A 10,346-nucleotide genomic window follows, 5' to 3' on the forward strand; every position below is an offset into this window, starting at 1 on the left:
CACACAGACTCCGGCCCGCGGCCCGGCCGGGTACCTCGCACCTGCGCCGCCCCCGCGCGGCCCGACCGGAGGCCCGGCTGGGTCCACCTGGGCGCCCGACGAGGCCGCGAGCCGGCGAGCATGCTCAGTCGGATCCTGACCCATTTCTGCGGCCGGGCCCACGGCAGGGGTCGGGGCGCTCCCCCGCGAAGCTCGGCGGGGTCAGGGAGAGAGGAGGAGAGCGGAGCTGCGTCACCCCGCCCCCGGCAGCGCTCCCGCCTGGCGACTACCGGCGACTACCGGCTCCCGGGCGCCGTGGGAAATCTGCAGTTCCGGGTTTTCGCCGCAGCCCGAGGGGGAACAGGAGCGTGGTGTCCACAGCGCGCTGCCGAGGAGCCTCCCGGCCTCCGGGGAAAGGGGACGACAAGCCGCGGCGGGGCCTTCGCCGACTCCAGATCGCCCGGGTCACCGGGCCTCAGTGTCCCCGGGACGGGGGGTGGCGGTGGTGCACTGTCCCGGGTCCGGCAGGCCCTGAGCGCGGGCTGCGCGTCCTGGTGCCGCAGCGGTGCGGGATCTCTGCGCGCCGCCAGCCGCCGCCTCCACTGGAGCTCTCGGAGTTTGTCGCATTTGACTCCATAGCAAGTTGACATCGAATTGCTTCATGGCGTGGAGTGGGTAAACGTGTTTCATCGGCTTAAAAAACGGAGTAATTGCAGAGCCGATTTATTTTAAGCTCGACCATTAACCGGCCTTCCCCTCCAAAAAACTTGAGCTTGCAAGTTGCGAGATTTTTAAAGCAAGCTAGCCAAAAAGAAAAAAAATGTATGCGGGTCCATTACCCGCTCACACTGTAGAAAATAATGTACTGTGGTTGAATGGTCATTGTTTTTAAGCATACTCGTTGCAGAAAGGTTGGGTTACTGTAGCCATCTCTGTTGTGCGTTACTTTGGCTTTATGTTAAGAACTTGGAAGCGTAGCGTCGCAGAAGCGCAATTTTTTTTTGTAAAGTTTTCTCACTTTTGTTTCTAAAGGAAACACATTTTTTTCTCAGTTACTACTATGCTGAACATAGTAAAATTGTTCAAGATGAAACGCAAGATGCAAGAAAATTTATTTTCAGAAGGGATTAAGTTAGAGCAATGTAGTTCTACTGGGCATTTAACTTTTATGGAAAACGAAATTTGTAGGTCCCACCAACGTTTCTGTTGGTTCTTAAAACATTTAGTACCATTATCACCCTTAGGATTACTGGATTTTAGGAGCAACGCAAACAATCCTTTTCCTAGTGGGAACGAGTTCCACCTCTAACTAAAGCTCTCTCAAGCCAGTTTCCATAAGTACCACTTAGTGGGTTCAGTTGTTTTATTTATTAAGGTTATTACAAAACATCTGGTCTGCATTCTTCATAGACCTAGACTTTTGAGGTGCATTTGCTTTTCACTGGGTTGTGAATAGCTTTTAATGTTTGTTCTTTCGTGAGATGGCTCCAGCTCTCATTCCAGATGCTCCAGACCATTTCCCCAAGTGGGGTCTGTGTCGTGCCTGTAGGTGACCGAGATGTAATAACAGGACTGAAGTGTCCAGACAGTAAGAGCGGCAACATGATGACTCTTTCTGCAAATTAGGCCTACAGTCCTCCTTTTTAGCCAAAGAGTTTGGTTGGTGGTGTTCATTGCCCTAAATGTTTTTCTTAATATATTTATAGAAGAATTTAGAAGTTTGAAAAAAGCCCGACACAAATACTGAGAAATTGTGCTTCCCTTTTCTATAAAAATGCATCCAGTTCAAAATCTGCCATGTGTACTACATGTATGTACAGCTTATCCGTTACGGCAGGGCCCATGTTCTCAGGCTCCATTCCTCAGTGGGTGTTCGGACTGTCTACCCTCACCCTTGGCTTTTTGCTGACCTGGAGGAAGCAGCTAGGCCTGAGTTTCCGCTTTGTGAATGTGAGGTTTGACACAGATCCATAGGCCCCCCCCCCTTGTGGATCTGAAAATCCTACCTATTTTATCAGTGTTAGGAAAGACAATGAAATTTAACAGAAGGCACATTTAAACACCACTCTTGGCTTTGGGAACTCCACATTCTGCTAACCTGAAACTAACAAAACCAACAGGAGTTAGGTTGAAGAGAGGTTTTAGTACGGCTAATGAAGAAAAAATAGCAGAGTAGACTTTGTTTTCAAATTCAGAAACAGGTGATAATCTCTCCTCTTTTGTACCTAACTGTTGGGTTCTTGCAGCTCAACTGCTGGGCACATAGATTTTACTTTTAATTCCATGTCTTTAGGTTTCCATAGTGCATAGTCCTATTAGTCACATTGGATATTCGTGGCAAACTGTTGCCTTTAAAAGTACAGCTTTGCCCATTCACGAGACCGAAATTTATTCAATTCCTTGTTTGCCTTGCAATTTAAAGATTTGAGGCCATTTAAACTTCGCTTAATTTGAACTTTTTGTTCTATGCAAGAACTTCCAGATACTGAAATGTCAAACAAATATTGTGGCAAAGTTGCTTTTAACCCCCAACAAAGTGCAGTCACATTTGTTAGATGAGAATCATTTTCTTGGAATTCAGAAATAGTGCAAATAAGGTCACTTCCCTAATTCAGCATCTAACCAAGCATTTGGGATGTGGCTTGCACTTTTCTAGCCAAGCCCAGGAGGACACTTGACAACACTTTGTGATCTGTGGCAAATCACTTCAAAGTCAGAAACAGCCTTAGATGCAAATGGTTGATTTTAAGTTTGCAGGAAGACCTCCCTGGAATCGTTAAAGGATTAAGGGGCTTGGTTGATTATGTGATAAGAACCAGTTAAGAGCTGTCAGAACTAGTTTCTAAGTTATACTCGGAAGTCCTGTGTGTTTATTGGTCTTGCCTCTGCCTGAGGCCTTTACTCATTAAAATATTCATTTTTCTTCCCCACAACCTTTTATAGTTAGGCCCCTAAGGCTGCAAGAATGAGTAAGACGCAGTGATTCACAGTCTAGTCAGAGAGGCAGGCTTGAGCACAAATAAACGAGTACAAAGTCAGTGCTGCCAGAGACGAGTCTTGGGTTGGAAGGGGAGGGGCCTCGTGAAAATAGTGACATTTCCGTAGGATCTTAAGGAATGCCTAAGGAATTGGATAGGAGTCTTCTACCAGGGAAGTCCAGGCAGACCACCATGATGGTAGTTAGGGTAATGCCCCCACCACCACCAAGATGTCCACTTTGGGACTGTGCAGATGTGGTTAAATGGAGGATCTGGAGATGGAGAGGTTATTCTGGATTATCCAGTGGGCCCCATGTAATCGCAAGAGGGAAGCAGAGGTCAGTGTCAGATGCATGTGAGGAAGACTGGCCGGCCATTGCTAGCCTTGAAGATGAAGGGGCCAAGGAATGGGGGCAGCCCCTGGAAGCTGGTAAAGGCCAGGACACAGATGGCTGCCCCCCGAGCTTCCAGAAGAAGCACAGGCCTCCCAGCTCCTTGATTAGCCCATCCTGACCCATGTGGAACTTTTCACCCACAGAACTGAAAGATAACAAATGTGTGTATAAGTCAATAAACGACTTGGTGCCTTAGAAAGGAGCCATAGAAAGGTCATCCAGCCATATACAAAGAAAGATTTGGTGTGATGGAATCAGGGGCCGGGGCAAAGGAATTTGGATTTCATCCTATTATAGATAAAAGATGGGAAATCAACTGAGGATTTTTAAACAGGAGCATGTGATGGACAAACAGATGCCAGTTTTATCTTCCTGAAAAAGCAGTATACAGCTAAACCCCAGGTTTCACAGGGCAGTTCGACAAAGGGTGTGTCACTAGAGGTGGTCAGTGGCAGATGGGAATCTGGAACCAGCGTGTCGTATAATTCAGTTCTCTCCATTGATCTGAAATGACATTAGTATGCATGTGTGGAATTAAGAGCTTAAGAAGACTTGTGTTCACAGCTAGTAATGCAGGAAGGACGCAGACAGTAATGCAGGCAGGACGTAGAAAGTGGAGCAGAAGGGCGAGTCACGTTTGGACTACTTTGTTTCTGTTCATTGCCCTCTTAGCAGGCAGCTGCTCTGCGGAATACACACGCCCGTGCAGACCAGATGTGGGCAGGGACCTGGGGGAAAGTCAGGTTTAACATAGTTACCTTGAGAACAATGCCACGTCACCTGGGCCAACTCTGACCAGTTGGTAGGAGCTGCTTGCCATGTCCTGGGCTTGTACAGGCTCAGCTGGGAAATTCCGACAACCCGTCAGCAGTGTTTGCTGTGGGCTCCATATTTGCTGGTGGATGGGCAACAGCTACACTACCAGATGCCCTAACCTGTGGGTTTAAATGTAAGAAATGCAGTCATTCTCTCCAAACATATTATTCGGTCTCTTTTACGTACAAGGGTTTAATAGTGTATAAAAATGTATGGTCTGGTTGAATTGACATCTCTGTGTGTCTGGAAAACCTCATCTGAAGAAATCTTCTACCTTAGTGTTACAGGAGTGGCTCCAAGTTGAAACCGAACTATATGTAGAAAAATTAGTAAGAGAGAACAGATTTTCCAGACAACATGGTGCAGGAAGCCCTGCGTTGGCAAAATCCGATACTGGGAACAACAGTAAGACTTGGTGAAAACTTATCTTAATGAAAATGAAACTGTGGATCTATATTGTTTAGCTTCCGTTTGCATAACTTTGTAAGATTTTTACCCATACTTCCTTATATAGTGATGCAGTAACTGTTTTCTGCTGTACAGGACAAGGTCAGTGTAAACCGTTCTATCTATCTTGAATCTCCTCTCCCTTGGGCTTTGGGATACGGGCCCCTTGTCCTCTGAGGGTCTGTCCTCCCTGGGTTCTAACCTTAGTCCTCTCATTTTGTGGCCCACTGTGTTCCTTCTGGGTGATTTATTTTTCCTCATGACTGCATCAGTCACCCACACGCCGATGTCCCCAAATCTGTACCTTCAGATAAGCCTCTCTCATTCATTCACTGATTCATTCAGCAAATATTGATAACCTGAGAGCTTATAACCTAGCGGAGGGATGGATGTGCACAAAGACGGTTACAGTGAAAATACGAAGTTCTGGGTGAAGGTTGGTGAGAAAAGGGGTGTCGGGGGCTACCTGGGCAGTCCTGGTTGGCTTTGAACTTGAAGGCTGAGTAGGGGTTTGCCAGATGTGTGAGAATATGGAAGGAAGCACGGTGCACAGGTGCCAAGGGAGCTCCAGGGATGAGGTTACACAGGCAGGCAGGAGTCAGAGCATGAAGGATCACGTGTGTCCTGCCATGGACTTGAGTTGTACCCTGGTGGCGGGATGAAGACCTGGAATACGTCTGAATCGGATCTCTCAGAGTCAGCCCACTTCAGCAGCCACATGGTGTGTGGATTGCAGGCAGGCAGGACTTGAGGCAGGTCAGCCAGGACGGGGCCCATCAGAGTGACGTGGGAGAAAGAAAGAAGGGATTAATTGCCTGGTGGTTGTCCAGCTTCTGGACAGAAGCCTCTGGGGCTTGCCAATGAGACTGAGAGGAAGTCGCTGTGGGTGGACTTCCTAATTCTGGATTTAGAAGGTAACTCTTTGGGAAGCTGGGCTGAAGTTGTCTTTGTCATCAGTGGGAAAGAAGAAGCTTGCTGAGCAGCTATTTAGCTATCATCCCAACCCTTTCCTTCCATTGAGGATTTGAGTTGGCTGAGGGCTTGAGGAAGACTAGAAGGGAAGAGATTGCTCCTTAAAAAAAAAAAGAATCAGTGGATCGGAGTAGTTACCCATTGACAGCGCTGGAGGTGGCAGGCTGGATTCATTAAAGCAGTAGGTCTCCTAGACAAGACGGGATGTGCCTCTTCCCACGTCTGTACCTTTCTGTACCCTCTCGAAAGTAGCGAGAGCTCTGTGATATTTGAGGCAGTGGGGACCATCCCAAGTTGGCCAGCCAACCCCTTTCTCCCCTGCAAAGGGGAGGGGGGTAGGTAGGTGTACAGCCACTGTGCTTTCTTAAAGGTGCAGAGCCCACTTTCTCTGGTCCTCTGCAGGAGAAGGTATTGGAGTGAAGACTGACCGCATTAGTGTTTGCCTCCCACCCAGTCCTTCCTTCTGGGTCTTCACACCCTGGGATAGCCGTGGGGTGGCTTCAACTTCCAGCAGCCATGGAGCTGTGCTTGCTTCTCAGATGCTGTTGTTAGTTTCATTTTGTAGATTTCTGCTGCGATGCTAAAGACGGCGCTGGGCTGCACTGCCCTGTTACTGGATGTGCTGGAGGGAAGGGTTTTGCCCTTCAGGGTTTGGACAGCCCTAGATGACTTGGTCTCTGAGTGAGTCAGCTCTCCCCAAAGGTAACACGGCTTTCTCCGTTTTAAAACACTTCTGAGGAACGTGAAATTAATTTCCAGAAAATATCTGAGTATTACCAGTCCTTTACCTGACTGGGGGCTGGGCATTTCTCCCTGTACATCTGACCCCAGGACCTATAGTGGACTTGATTCCCTCCTGCCTTTGTAGGGCATCCATCCCTTCCTCCAGATTTTGGCTGTCTCCCCTCCTTTCACTGGGGTAATGGATCTCTGTCCCAAAGTCCTCTTTATCATTGCTCCTAAGAAGCCCTGGAGGCCCTCTTATTAAGTAGAACTTCTGGAGGAGTGCCCTGATGTGCCAGCATTCTTGAGACGAGCACACACAGCAGATCCACGGCATGAGTCCTGCTGAAACATACTGTAGTGAAGATTTTTGTTTTTAATTGGGAGGCCGTGCTTTATTTCCACCCCTACTTGCTAAGCTAAGCCATTACTCCTGCTAGGGAAACTGTCCTGTCTCCTTTACTCACCCTTCAAGACTTGGCCAGTCCCAGTGAACATTCTTTGACCTTTCCAGCTGGCCCTCGTCTGAATTTCTGTGGTATTTATCCAGTAGAGTGCTTAATTATGTATCATTTTGTATACAGGTTATCACCAAGATTGTAAGCACCTTTAGGGTAAAGACCTGGTCTTAAAAGTTTTTTTAAGCCCCACAGCAATTGGAAGGGAAGTGATAATAGTGGCCTCTTAAATACTTGGAGTTCCCCTTAATTGGGATGACTGAGTCCTAATTGTTTTTATCACTCAGATGAATCTGACTGCCCCACTGAGAAATTGTTGAGAACACCCAGAGAGTGTGCTCAGCCTAGCAGGGGCCTTCTCCCGTCAGAGCTGAGAGAAAAGCAAAGCTTCCTTCAGAGATTCTGCATGGAAACCACTGAATCCACATTTCCAACTTTCTTCTGGTGTTTTTGTTAAGATAATTTTCCATAGTGCCACATTGAAACCCACTTAAATTTGGGGGAGGACTAACCTTAGGATATATGCATTAAACTCAGCTAGAAGATTATTCCGGTCCAACTGAATTTTGAAAAGTATTGCTCTATGCACAGAATTTTAAAATAATAATAATTCTTTAAATAATACATAATCACAGTATTTTTAAATTATCATTTTAAAATAACAGTTATGACAGTTTGGATGTTAGTGGCATTTAGCCAGTTTCCCAGGGCTGTGGTGTCCACTCCCAGGTCACTGTGGGCAGGCGAAAGGAGCCCTGGGGGTGATGTGGTCCTGGAGGGGCTTCCATGCACAGGTTGGCGGCTTGGCCTCTGCCTCTTCGGCTGTCATTGTAGACAGATCTGCGTGGTCCTTCCCCACGTCATAGGCTTGTGGCAAGGCGAGGCTGAGTAACGTCCTCGGGTGTGTCTTGTAAACCATAAATGCTAGGTGAGTATAAGCGATGTTGCCTTCATGCTGTTAATAAAAATGAAATCAAGCAGAGTGTGAATTCAGGATCTCTTCTGATCTGTTTTTCCCGACCTCCAGTTCTCAGAGAGTCTAGTAAGAACACTCGTGTGATTCGGAAACACGTTGGTCGTACAATTACACTTTGTGAAAATGGGCTGGTAAAGGAGGGAGAAAGAAAAGAATTTTAACTACTCTGCAGTTACTGAGCATATTTTCTCAAATAGATGAGATTTTATTCTGCTGAAAGAAGAAACCCTGGGTGATCCAGTTCCTCTGCGGTGACTCTGAATGGCCTTAATCAGACACCAGCAAGACAAGGAATGAGGGATGGTTTTGACGCTGTGAAATATAAATTCCATTTCAGCAGCCATAGGAATGTACATTTCAGGTGTAGAAGAGAGTCACATAAACCTCACTCACCTCGCAGACCCGAATCCTCCGACGGCGGATCCTGTGACCCCCAGGTCCTGGGCCTCTGCTCCCAGGTCCACGTGGGAGCACTTGCCTCTCCTGCAAGGGAAGGATGTGCTGTGAAGACTGAGCTCTGGGGAAACCTTGGTTTATGTTTTAAAGTTAGGTTTGTGGTAAAGAATGGACACAGTTACCTAGAATTCCTAAGAAATGGGTGGAATTTGGAGGAAAGCAGGGCCAGTGTGGATGCCCAGTGAGTTAGTCAGCTGTTTAAAGGAAAGGACCCAGAGGGGTTTAAGCTCACCCAGTGGGTAGCCAGGTGCTTGCCCTGAGGGGGGCGGCAACCCACGTGACTACGAACCACCCTCGTCTGGGACAGAAGCCCGGCCCCCCGGGAGAGGGAGGTGGGAGCACACCAACTCACGTCACACAAGGGGGAGGGTGCTGACGAGGTGACATTTGAGAGTCAGAATGGGGGTGTGCAGGAGCCTTGCCGGCATCCCAGGGGCTCGGACCTGAGGAAGGAATGGCGCGGGCGGCTTCCCGCGAGCCTGGCGTCTTCCGGGGTTAGCGGAGCCCAGGTGGCTGGCAGGGAGCGAGAGGGGCAAAAAGGTCAGGAATTGAGAGGCTGGGAGGCAGCCAGTGAGCTGATATTGTAGTGGCCATGGGAAGGCCCTCTGGCTTTTTTTTTTTTTCTTTTTATAAATTTATTTACTTATTTTTGGCTGCGTTGAGTCTTTGTTGCTATGCGCGGGCTTTCTCCAGTTGGCGGCGAGCGGGGGCTACTCTTCGCTGTGGTGTGCGGGCTTCTCATTGCGGTGGCTCCTCTTGTTGCAGAGCACGGGCTCTAGGCGCGCGGGCTTCAGTAGTTGTGGCACGTGGGCTCAGTAGTTGTGGCCCGCGGGCTCTAGAGTGGAGGCTCAGTAGGTGTGGCGCACAGGCTTAGCTGCTCCGCGGTGTGTGGAATCTTCCCCGACCAGGGCTCAAACCCGTGTCCCCTGCGTTGGCCGGTGGATTCTTAACCACTGCGCCACCAGGGAAGTCCCGGCCCTCTGGCTTTTACCCTTCAGTGAGGAGCCCTGGGAAATGTGCATTGTGCTAACTAAAGAGTGTTCCTGGTGTATTTTCCTTGAGGCCTCCCCATGCACAGGCCGCTACCAGACATTTACAAAAGTACGTAACAAACACCTGGTGCCCAGGATGGCGGCAGGTATTTGAGCACCAACCACACCTTTCTGTAGTTCACATAGAATTGATAGAGAATTTGTCCGGTCAGAGCATCGCCAGGATAACAGTGATACCCCCAGGTCGCAAGAGCAGTTGCAGGGCCTCTCTGTCAAGCATTAGCAAGCAAAATGGAGCTGGCAGGGCCCGGGCAGGGGCACAGCAGGGGCTAACTCCGTGGTGGGCCTTGGTCTGAAGAGGGGGCGCTGGGTGGTGTGGCCACGGCACCCGGGTCCTCACCGCCGTCCACGCAAGCAGCGAGGCTCTGTGGTGGCGCTGAGCTCGCCAGGGGTGGGGCTGAGGGAGAGCCCTGCCCCTGCTGCGGGAGGAGGGTCCCTCCCCGCAGCCCCCAGCCACCCCATTCCGCCTGCGCATACAGGCGCCGATAGGGACCCGAGCTGCTTCCCCTCTGTGTTGAGGTGAGGCATCTGGAGGGTGTGGATGGAGGTCTAAAGGCTTCAGGAGCTGGCGCCCTGTTGTACAGGATGGAGGGAACACTCAGGAAGGTGCATCCCCGGCAAAGGACAAGTCCCCACGTGCTGTGTGGTACCCAGGCCACTTCCTGGCCATCCACCACGTCCGGGACAGCTGGCAACCTGGTGCTCTGCCCTGACTGTTCCCTGCAGGGGGACCTTGGTCTGGACACAGACACCTCCCTGTTCCTTCCCTCCACAGCTCAGCCACACCACTGCTCGTTGTGGTACAGGATGGTGGATTTGGAGGAGAAATAATCATCCCTTAGGGGTGGCTTCTGTGGAAAAGGGCCCCCCTCAGTGCCCACAGTGCCTCACCCTTGGCAGTTGGGAGGTGGTCTGTGTACAGGCAGGTGGGGTTGAGAAAGGGGCTTTCACTGCCACGGCCTTAAGTGTTTATGGCATGTGCCAGAATCCACGAGAAAATCTAAACTCGCAATCGCTTCGGGCCTAAACATCATATTTAGGAAGCCGGTTAAGAATATTGGTCTCTGATTTTGGCAGTCGGGGGGGGGGGGGGG

This window comes from Neophocaena asiaeorientalis, unplaced genomic scaffold, assembly GCF_003031525.2.
Source record: "Neophocaena asiaeorientalis asiaeorientalis breed wild unplaced genomic scaffold, Neophocaena_asiaeorientalis_V1.1 scaffold180, whole genome shotgun sequence".
NCBI lineage: Eukaryota > Metazoa > Chordata > Mammalia > Artiodactyla > Phocoenidae > Neophocaena > Neophocaena asiaeorientalis.